We start from the raw sequence: 9,942 nt of genomic DNA on the forward strand, positions 1-9,942 counted from the left end.
AAAAATAAACAAATAAATAGCTAGCAGGACAGGGAAAAGGGATTAGTGGGGTTTACTCATTGGGGCTAATGGGCATTGGCTCATTAGCAGTTTCCAACCCATCCTAATGGAATAGGTGCTGGTCGAAAAAGAGCATAATGGGGGAGGAGTGATGCTCTTTAGGGATATAGGGCACTCTACACATGCTCAGAAGCATGGGCAATTTTTGCACTATTTCACATAGATGCAATGTTGTAGTGGGTAGTGGAGTCCAACTTGTGAAACCCGGGGTTCAAACCACAATTCCTCTTGGTGGAAGAGGAGCAGCCTCTTGGTGCTGTTGTGTCAAGAGTATTGCTTATGTTGTGTTTTGGCGGAAAATAAATAAATAAATAAATCCCTCCAATAACTCGGTAATCCTGGGCCGTTCATTATTCTCCCTCAGAGAAGTCAATAGTTAGTGGGCAGAGTCGTTGTGAGGGGAGAAAATGCGAGAAAGGAAAAGCTAGGTGTGCTACTTCGAGCTCCTCGTAGAAAAAAGCCGAATACTGTATAAATGTAATAAATAACAAGGTTTCAAAAACAGTAACAATGTGGCGACTTATCTAGAAAGGGTGTGTAGGAAGAAAAAAACCGCCATTCCATAGGAAGAAGCTGAGGGAGGCGGGTGGAAAACGACGCGAAAACGGTCTCCTCAAGCGAGGACTCACTATCACTGCGCATGCGCAAGGCCCTCTTATTTTCAAATACAGTACGGCCGTTACACACTCTCGGAGCCCTCTCCTATGGCGCGTGCGCAAAGCCTCTCGCTGCGCGCGCCCTTTTTTTGTTCTTCCCGCGCGGCGGGGAACCGTTGGGGGAAAATGGGCGGGCCATGCGGGCTGCAACGTCCGGCAGCAACGGAAATGCGTCACAACAGCTTACTCCGTTGTTAAGGCCCACTTGAAACCTTTCTATCCCCGAGAACTTGTAAGCGGTAGAGTGAGTCTTCCTTTCTTGTGGGAAGAGACGAAACTATGAACCAGTATGTTATTCCCCGTAGGGAGTTTCATAGTATAATCGAAGTGGAGCACCCCTGCGTGACTCTTCAGTTCTAGCTCTGTAGTTCTGCTGTGGCGTCATGGTAAAGGGAGAGCGCATGCGCTGATAGCTCAACCGTATTGGAGGGAAGGAGGGGATGTTTCCCATGATGCACCGCGCCCAGGAAGTATTTAACCCTTTGGCGGAGGGGTGTTGTTTCTTTTTGCGCAGAGGCGTCCTTGCAGACGGGGAGGTGAGTTGTAATCGGGCGCCATCCTTCGCGTGCAGGCCTTTTAGCTTCAAAAGCACGGCTACACGTGTTTCTTTTCATGGGTCTTCTCCCTTTCCTACGTGTATTAACTTTCCCTGGGAGGCTCTTGGGTGGAAAAAGCAGGTGGTTTCTAGAGGGGAGTTGGCCAAACCTTTGCATACAGGAAATAAGATAAGGGCGCCTTGCATGATGGGAGGAGCCCTGATCACCCACTGCTGGGAAGGGAAGCCTGTGGGACTCCGTGCGACTTGATCCTGAGTAAGGACGCCTAATATCAGCGGGAAGTAAGGAAATTTGCTGGCTTGGCTGTCCTGCATTCTTCTCGAAATAGATGGGACGGGCAGAACTAACTTATTTTACGGAAAATTGAGAGTCTTGCCAGTGCAAAGGCAAAACTTTAAAAAGCGTGTTGAAAAGAAATTGGGTACCTATAATATTGTATGTGAATTATTTCTTGCCTGCCTTTCTCCAAGGGGAGATAAGATGGTAGCATTGCGGCTGCAGCCCCTTCCTCAGGTTCAGCTGCCCGGGGGTACCGATCCGGCCACCTATGACCTGTGCCCATAGAGAAAGTTCTGCGTGCCAGCTGTGGGTACGACTGCCATGGGTATTAAAAAACAGGTTGGATTTGACTTAAATCATAATTTAATTTTAAAAAATCAAATGTTTGATGATTTAAATAATATTTATATTTAAGTTGTGAGTTAAATAATTATGATTTTTATCCATCCTGAAAAGAGAAAAAAAAACAAGATACTGTCTAGTAACATAGTAGCTAGATGTAGATCTGTGAAACATTGCTAAATTGAGCCCTTTAAGACTGGACTACAGTTCCCTGCATCCCCTGCCGGCAGCTACCCAAAGGGGCTGTATTCTTCCAGCATGTCTGTAGTGCATCCGTTTGCAGGATGCTGCTTAGAGCTTTTGGCTTGTGCTGCCTTGCATGCATACTCTTGTGGGTCTGATTTTCAATGTGGTCTTTCTGTGATGAAACTCTACACAGACCTGTTCTGAAAAAAATCTGTGAAGATTTCCTTTAGTTTCTGAGAAAAATCCAGTCTTGGGTTGTTGTTTGCTCTTTCTAAAGTTATTTAGCCACTACTGGTATTGCTTCTAACGTTCTTTCTGTTTCTCCAGATCTGCAGCCAGAAGATTGTATTCATCTGCTCTTCAGGTGAGGTGGAAATACTAACTTGAGCTGTTACTATTCTTTTTCCAATGATGGAACACATTTTCTGAATAATTTATGGGCAAATTTATCACCCCAGTGTAGCAAGCAATATACTAACTCGGAATGCTTGTTTAAACAGCGAAATTCATGTTTGCTGAAGAGTTGTGTGTAATGTGATCGTTTATTTAATTTGCACTGGTGTACCAATAAAACTTCCTTAAGTAGCTACTGAAAAGAAGAGAATATTAGTCTCTTCTTGCAATCCTCCTAGAGGTATAATTGTTACTATTTGGTGCTACACATTCTTCAGGGCACCTACTTTGATACCCACCTGGGTATTCAGGGCTGTTTGATTTAGATGTGTGAAACTGAGAATCCACAAATTTATTTCTAGACTTGGTAGGAGTTAAAAGAATACATATTACTAATCAGCTAGAATTGGGGGGGGGGGTTCTGCTGCTGAGCACATACCTGTAAGAGCTTGAAAGTGCTACGGAGATGAAATTGACGAACTCTCTCTTTCTGAGGCATCAGTGGAGAAAACCTTTACCAGATTCTGAGTGGCACTGCCCCTTGAAATAAGAAAATAAAGAAAAATTAAGGAAATAAGAGGGTTTTGTTGTGCCCAGCTATGGGGCCAAGTAGTATATAGAATTGTTCCTGATCTAGGTAAATACACAGCTTAATGTCTGACGTTTTAAAAAAAATCTGTATGTTTTCTTCTACCCCATTTAGCGGATCACAAGTCATCGGCATGTCTCAGTGTTGCCCGTGAGTAGCCAGTCTCTTAGAATTTTGGAATTGTAACTTCTCATGGTCCTGTTGAATCTCCTCTATTTTGCTGTCCCTGCCTGTGTTCAATGATGTATATGAATCGACAAGCATATATCTGATTTCTGGTGATGTCAGCTTTTTGTCTGAGAACAGGAGTCGTTCCCCTCCCCCCCCCCCCGTTTTGGAGGAGGAAGCCTGTGTAGGGTGAACAACATGCCATCCTTTAATGTGGCTTTCTGGATTTCAGGTTCCATGTTCCTGAGCTGAGATTGGTTCTTTGCGGAGATCCTCTGAGGTGGGTTTGAGGGTTTGCGCGTGCCGGGAAGGGGGGAGAGCTGAGCTGTGGCAAGATCTGGGAAGGATGGACTTACTTAGAAATAGATCACAGACAATCAGAATAAGCAATCTGGTTTGAAATGATGACACATGTTGATGGACGACATTAGTCTCATGGCATATGTTACCAAAGCCCTGATCAAACTATGGTTCCTCTACAGATTAATTTCCTTTCCTCAGGGTGCTTTGCACTTATCAGACTTTTAATGTTCTGCCCAGGTGAGAAGACTCCGAGTCAACAATGGAGAGTGTCAGAGGTAACTTTTTTTCACTTCGGAATGGTTATGCACTTCTCAACAAACCTGCTTTTAAAAAAATACTGTTTCTGTGCCAGTAAGATTTTAAAGTGCATTAATAGAATTGTGAATTTACATGAGGATCTGTTCTTCTGGCTATTTGAAAAGCATGAGCATGCATTCCAGACCTGCCCCATCCTGCTGCTTCCCTGAAGTGATGAGGCCTTGACCGCCCCAGTCCGATCTCTTGTGATGGAGTGGTCCCCTCTGAGTTACGGAAGGCAGCAGGATGTTTATCGTGGGGGGTGCAGACCTGCCATCTTTTGACTTCTGTTTCCTTCTTCGTTTTAGGCACCAACTTTGCTTTGCAGAGCAAGCAAAGAGCAATCTGTTTAAATGATGCGGCACCCATAAGGTGAGGAGTTGGATTTGTTCCTCTCAGTAAGAGAGCTGGGATGTAGAAGTAACACGGGGGGATGATAGGTACCACTTTCCTTTCATTAGCCAAAATGTTGGGACTAATGTATGTGGCAGTCCCAACTCACCTGGGGAGCTAGCTTAATCCACTACTGAGGTCCCAATGAAGAAATCCTATCACGTCTTACCTTCTGTCTCGGCACCAGAACCTGCAAAGGTTGAACCCACTGGGGCCGGCAGAGGGAGAAGAGGACGCTGTGCTCCAGATGGAGCTGTCTGACGGGACCTCGGTCTGATAAATAAAACATACAAATTAGGAAGGGTTGCAGCTGAGTAGCATAGCATTGTCAGGCATGTCCACATAGAAAGACTACTAACAGCTGTCTTGTTTCCTGTTCCAATTCTGAGTAGTACCAATCATCTTAACTCTTTTAACAGTTCCTGAAACTATTTGGAAGGTGCCTTTCTGGAAAATGCAGGACTCCCTTTGAAAACCATCCCCTCTGCTGGGCTCCTCTTGTTTCTGTCTACACTGAAGAAAAGTGAGTTGAATGTCCCAAAACATACCTTGCATGTGTTAAAACCGGGTGAGAAACCTCTAGTTGTATACTTAGGCTCCCATAGACTATAAGACTAAGGTTTTTTTGGGGGGAGGGCAGAATATGGAAGGCCCAGTTCCCAATCCTATTCTAAAGCTCTCCAGATCTTTCCTGGTTCCCATTGACATGATGAGCTTACTTTAGGAATCTCGTTCGGCTGAATGTTGCTGTTGAGAAACAGAATCTGAGCGTCAGTTGGGAGCCAGACCTACCGTAAGTTGTAGGTTCCTAATCTTGGGGACCCAGATGTTGAGTTGCTTGGACTGTTGACTTTCAGCTTCTTCGCTTTGGCAACTTCGGCTTTTAGACATCCCAGTATAAAGGCAGTGCCAGGTAAAAACTCAGTTTTGATTTTTTTTTAATCTATTCTGTTCTACAGGGTGGTGAATCTGGACTGCAGTGTGTCCATGGGAGATAGGACTACCTGGTAAGTTGTACCCAAATATTCTGGGATTGGGTGGCAGATTGCATAGTTTGTTCATGCAAAACATAATTTCTAGCAGGTCAAGATCCAGTGATTTATTAGATCACAGTGCTCTGCATGATGCAGTGTTGACCTCTGAATATTCCTCCTCTTGAGCTCTCAGGGGTAACTAAGAGAAATGGCAAAGACTTTTCTCCAATAGGCACTCAATAGAGTCATCAAGTAGACATAGTCTAGAGGGGCGAGGTAAAAATCTAATAAATAAACAAACATGGTGGACTACCATACCCATCGGTCATTGCCATTTTGTAGTTCAAAACTATTTGGTGAACTCGTACCACCCCCTTCCCCGATATAAATCTTACGAAAACCCTCCTCTTTGTGGTGCTGTCCAGACGTACACAGCAAGAGAGGGTCCTTGATAAGAGGGGGTGGCCTTGAAAGTCTTGTGCAGAAGTGAGAGAAGCCTCTGCAGGGAGTTGCGGTTTTAATGATGAGTCTAACTAGCTCACTTTGATCTTGTATCAAGCCATGAAAATAGCTGAACAACTGAAAAACTGCACAATAGGTCTTGGATAGATGAGGGGTGGGTCCTTCTTTGTTTAAATGACTTCTATGCTGCTTTTCTCCCAATAGGAGGAATTCTCAGTAAGTATTGATCTACTGATCCCTGGGTGTTATTTCTCTCTTCCTCTTTCTTGCAGATGCCAGCCAGGAGCTGGACTGACTCAGAAGCTGCATCCTAAGCAGAGGTGAGGGTCTGTCCTCTACAGGGAGGAGGGTCTTGCATGTCGCTTTGTGCTGAGGCAGACCCACCTGTCCTCTTCTTTCTCAAGCTGGCTCCAGTGATGAGACATTTTACCGCCCCAGTCTGATTTCTGTGACTGAGTGGTCCCTCTGAGTCCAGCCATGACCCGGAGGGGTCAAATGGGTAGTGGTTGGTTCCACCCTTTGCTTGATCCCATAATAGAGGGGTCATCGAATGAAATGAAATACCAGGAGATTCCAGGCAAACGAGAGAAGAGATTTGGTTAGGCAGTGCCTAGTTAAACTTCTCTTGGCCACAAAATGTAATTAGGGATGTTTGATATATTTTGCCTAGTATTAATGGTATTATTTCTCTTATTCTCAGGGCTTTGCTCTGCTGTATCTTCAGGGGCTCCTGGTAAGATTTTGGTCAGCTATGGTGTGAATGTAACCTTAAACTATGTCGACCTTTACAGTGTTGCCTCGCATTGCGATGTTAATTCGTTCCGCAAAAATTGTTGCAGAACGAAAAATGTCGCAATGCAATATTAAAAAGCCCATAGAAATGCATTAAAACGCGATTAATGCGTTCCTGTGGGCTTAAAACTCAGTTCAGCGAAGATCCTCCATAGCACAGCCATTGCTAGACCACAAATGCCTATTATAGGAGCTCTGCCTTGCTGGCAGACATGGCTTGGTGGGATCTAACGGAGAAAGGCCTATGTTAGAAGGTTTTGAGCCTTAGCGAGGCCAAGCTCCACTCAAGCTTCCTGTTTCTGCCCCAGTGCAGAGGAAGAAACCAGGTGAAGTTCTAAGCCTCAAAAAGGATTCTAATGTAGGCCTTTCTCCCAGATGCATTGCAAGGTAGGTGGAGCTCCCAAAATGGAGAAATATGGTATTGGTAGTCCAAAAATCCCATCCCTTGTGGTACATGATACTTTGGTTTTCTTTTCAGGCTCAGACGAGTTCTTTCAGGGCTTTTCTGGTCATCTCAGTGGTTCACATAGCACAGATTGCTACCGGCCTCTTTCATTGGGCCCGTTTCTGCAAGACCCCTCTTCCCCAGGAGGTGGGAGGAGGAGAAAGAAAGAGTACAAAGCGGTGAAGATTTTATGTCTTTTTTTTTTTTTTTTTTTTTTTTTTTTTTTTGCTATTTATCCTGTTTGTCTTGGTGCCCAAGCCTGGCAGTAGTGGGCAGAGAAGCACCGTGGGTGGACAGTCTTTCGAACTTTGTTCTGTTTTTCTCCTTATCACATCTGCCTGGGTGCACATGGCCCCCCGAAGACTATGATCAAAAGTTTATAACAACACGCCTTTGTCTTTGCATTTCTATTGGTTGGGAAAAGGGAGTCCCATCTGTATCAAGCCTCTGACTGAGGAGTAAGAAGCAAGCCATGAAACATGGTACATTCTCAAAGCTTCCTCCCCCTGAAATGTTTTTTGCATATTAAGCGTGAGAAGCCTGAAGGCACTTCAAATTCCAAGCATCTAGAACCAGGCATACTAAACTCATAAATAAAAATAAATAAAATTTGTTAATCTGTGTCAAATGTTACAATTTGTTTTGTAATTTTGCTTTTGCTCTATAACAATTTAAAAACATATTTGGCACTAAAATTTCAAATGAATTGCTGTCACAGGTTAGTACAGTAGCCTCAGAACCTGTGTAGGGTTGTGATGGATACAGAGTATCCACAAGATCACTCACCACTTAGCTTCATGACCCTTCTGCTACCTGGTGTGGGGCTTTCTCAGGTGGGTTAGTCCCTGTGAGCCCTTCTCCCAGCACCCTCTGAACCATTCACTCACTGCTTGGTGTTTCAGGGAGATCAACACAAAGCAGGTCGTTGCTCCCAGTTGCAAACCAACCCTGCAAGGTAGAAACTTGGAACAGGCCCACAAAAGTACGAAACTTCTGAATACGTAAGACACCAGATAGAGTACTTTCAACTCTTCCAGCTTAATCCGATTGAAAACAAGAAAACTATCTAGATTTAACTATTTGCAGAGGGGTAAGCAGATAACATCATTACTGGTTACATGTTGAAGGAAGTGTGAAGAGGCTCAAGCTCTTGCTAGAAGCGGCTTATACAAATTTGATTTCATTTAACTTTATATCCCATCATTCTCTCAGGAGCTGACTTTGATATTCCACAAGAGACTGCCTAATTGGCTTCTGCTCTAACAGCACTTTTGGTTCTTCACAGGTGTAAGGGAAGCGTGCATCAGAAGAGGCTAGTCATGAGCCTCCTCTAAGAAGACATGCCAAGGTCATAAGATAACTTGCCCAATTATCAAAACATCCTTTTTTTAAGTCTGCTCCTCTAGTCCAGTTTACAGAATTGAGAGATTCGTAAAGAAATCTGACCGCCGAAGAATTGATGCTTTTGAATTGGGATGCTGAAGGAGACTCTTGACAGTCCCCTGGACTGCAAGGAGAACAAACCTATTTGTTCTGAAGGAAATCAACCCTGAGTGCTCACTCAGGGACAGATCCTGCAGCTGAGGCGCCAACACTTTGGCCATCTGATGGGAAGAGAAATCTCCCTGGAAAAGACCCTGATGTTGGGAAAGTGTGAAGGCAGGAAGAGAAGGGGACGACCGAGGATGCAACCAACATGCATTTGACCCAACTCCGGGAGGCCACAGAAGACAGGAGGGCCTGGGGTCACAGAGTCAGACACAACTTAATGACTAAATAACATGCTCTGGACAAAATCACCCCCCAAGGAGTAGAGCCAGATGAGCTTCCTAGTACCAGAGACCTGGCAGTGGCAGCAGAACAAGGAATGGAGACTGGAGTGACAGTAGCACTCCCGAGTGAATCCGATGAAACTGGCTAGAGCTCATTCAAAGGCCTATTTCATGGCATTGGCTGAAGTTAAGAATGGGTTGGTTCTGTAACTAGTTCCGTGAGTGGGTCATCTGAGTCCACATGATGTTCTGCACCTCTGCAAATGCCTTGAGAACTTTCTCAGCCTAGAAAGCAATGTTGGTCCATGCCCTTTTCATTACATATGCTCCCCACCCTGCGGCTAATCCTCAGTTCCCCAGTCTTCCCTGATACAGAAAAAGCACTTGCATGATAGCATGAGAGGAAGATGAAGTGGGCTGTGTGAATTCACTGATGACCACTCAAATAGAGTAAAGAAAACCTGGGGACGTGGTGGCGCTGCGGGCTAAACCACAGAAGCCTCTGGGCTGCAAGGTCAGAAGACCAGCAGTCGTAAGATCAAATCCGTGCGACAGAGTGAGCTCCCGTCACTTTGTCCCAGCTCCGGCCAACCTAGCGGTTCGAAAGCATGCAAATGCAAGTAGATAAATAGAGATCACTTCGGTGGGAAGGTAACAGCGTTCCGTGTCTAAGTCACACTGGCCATGTGACCACAGAAGCTAGACTTGCAGCAGAGTGGGTGGAGTCTGCAGTGTGTGAGGATGATGGAGGACCGAAACACAGCAACTCCTCCACTCTGATCTGTAAGCTTTAACACATCCCATTTCTTCAGCAGGCAGGGGCTAGAAGGTTGGTCACCTACTTTGAATACTATTGTGGTCTGCCAAGGAGGGGAAGCCCAAGCAGTGACCGACCTTTGTCTAATTGGGGTGGTAGCACATTTTCTTCTTATCTTTCATTCTTCTCTTGTAATACATGTTTATTTTCTACTTTAATGCTCTTTGCTAGCTGGATAGCTCAGTAGTTTAGATAAAGGTAAAGGTTCCCCTTGACATTTAGTCCAGTTGTGTCCGACTTTAGGGTGTGGTGCTCATCCCTGTCTCCAATTCCTGGAACCAGCATTTGTCCATGGACAGTTTCCGTGGTCATGTGGCCAGTGTGATTAGACACGGAACGCCATTACATTCCCACCATGGTGGTACCTATTTATCTACTCGCATTTACATGTTTTCCAACTGCTAGGTGGGCAGGAGCTGGGACAAGCGACGGGCACTCACTCCGTCGCGTGGATTCG

The 9,942-nt window shown here is 45.0% G+C and overlaps 1 long non-coding RNA gene and 6 other non-coding genes across 8 annotated transcripts; all 7 read left to right on the plus strand.

Annotated features, from left to right (window-relative positions):
- The first annotated feature begins 891 nt into the window (after window positions 1-891).
- On the plus strand, window positions 892-7,068 carry LOC144584830 (uncharacterized). 2 transcript variants are annotated; one of them, XR_013539301.1, is made up of 10 exons: window positions 892-1,252; window positions 2,408-2,444; window positions 3,177-3,212; window positions 3,463-3,510; window positions 3,771-3,808; window positions 4,139-4,202; window positions 4,643-4,746; window positions 5,183-5,230; window positions 5,932-5,979; window positions 6,930-7,068. It is a non-coding gene; the product is annotated as an uncharacterized LOC144584830 (long non-coding RNA). The 2 variants fall into 2 exon arrangements; XR_013539300.1 differs by lacking the exon at window positions 6,930-7,068 and adding an exon at window positions 6,360-6,484.
- LOC140702876 (small nucleolar RNA SNORD26) lies at window positions 2,932-3,006 on the plus strand. Its single transcript, XR_012082151.2, has one exon. It is a non-coding gene; the product is annotated as a small nucleolar RNA SNORD26 (small nucleolar RNA).
- Window positions 3,996-4,064, plus strand: LOC140702879 (small nucleolar RNA SNORD31). Its single transcript, XR_012082154.2, has one exon. It is a non-coding gene; the product is annotated as a small nucleolar RNA SNORD31 (small nucleolar RNA).
- LOC140702880 (small nucleolar RNA SNORD22) lies at window positions 4,363-4,490 on the plus strand. The gene has a single exon (XR_012082155.2). It is a non-coding gene; the product is annotated as a small nucleolar RNA SNORD22 (small nucleolar RNA).
- LOC140702877 (small nucleolar RNA SNORD30) lies at window positions 4,926-4,996 on the plus strand. Its single transcript, XR_012082152.2, has one exon. It is a non-coding gene; the product is annotated as a small nucleolar RNA SNORD30 (small nucleolar RNA).
- On the plus strand, window positions 5,713-5,785 carry LOC144584956 (small nucleolar RNA SNORD29). Its single transcript, XR_013539456.1, has one exon. It is a non-coding gene; the product is annotated as a small nucleolar RNA SNORD29 (small nucleolar RNA).
- Window positions 6,064-6,134, plus strand: LOC140702878 (small nucleolar RNA SNORD31). Its single transcript, XR_012082153.1, has one exon. It is a non-coding gene; the product is annotated as a small nucleolar RNA SNORD31 (small nucleolar RNA).
- Window positions 7,069-9,942: the final 2,874 nt, after the last annotated feature.

The sequence above is a fragment of the Pogona vitticeps genome, chromosome 15, assembly GCF_051106095.1.
Source record: "Pogona vitticeps strain Pit_001003342236 chromosome 15, PviZW2.1, whole genome shotgun sequence".
NCBI lineage: Eukaryota > Metazoa > Chordata > Lepidosauria > Squamata > Agamidae > Pogona > Pogona vitticeps.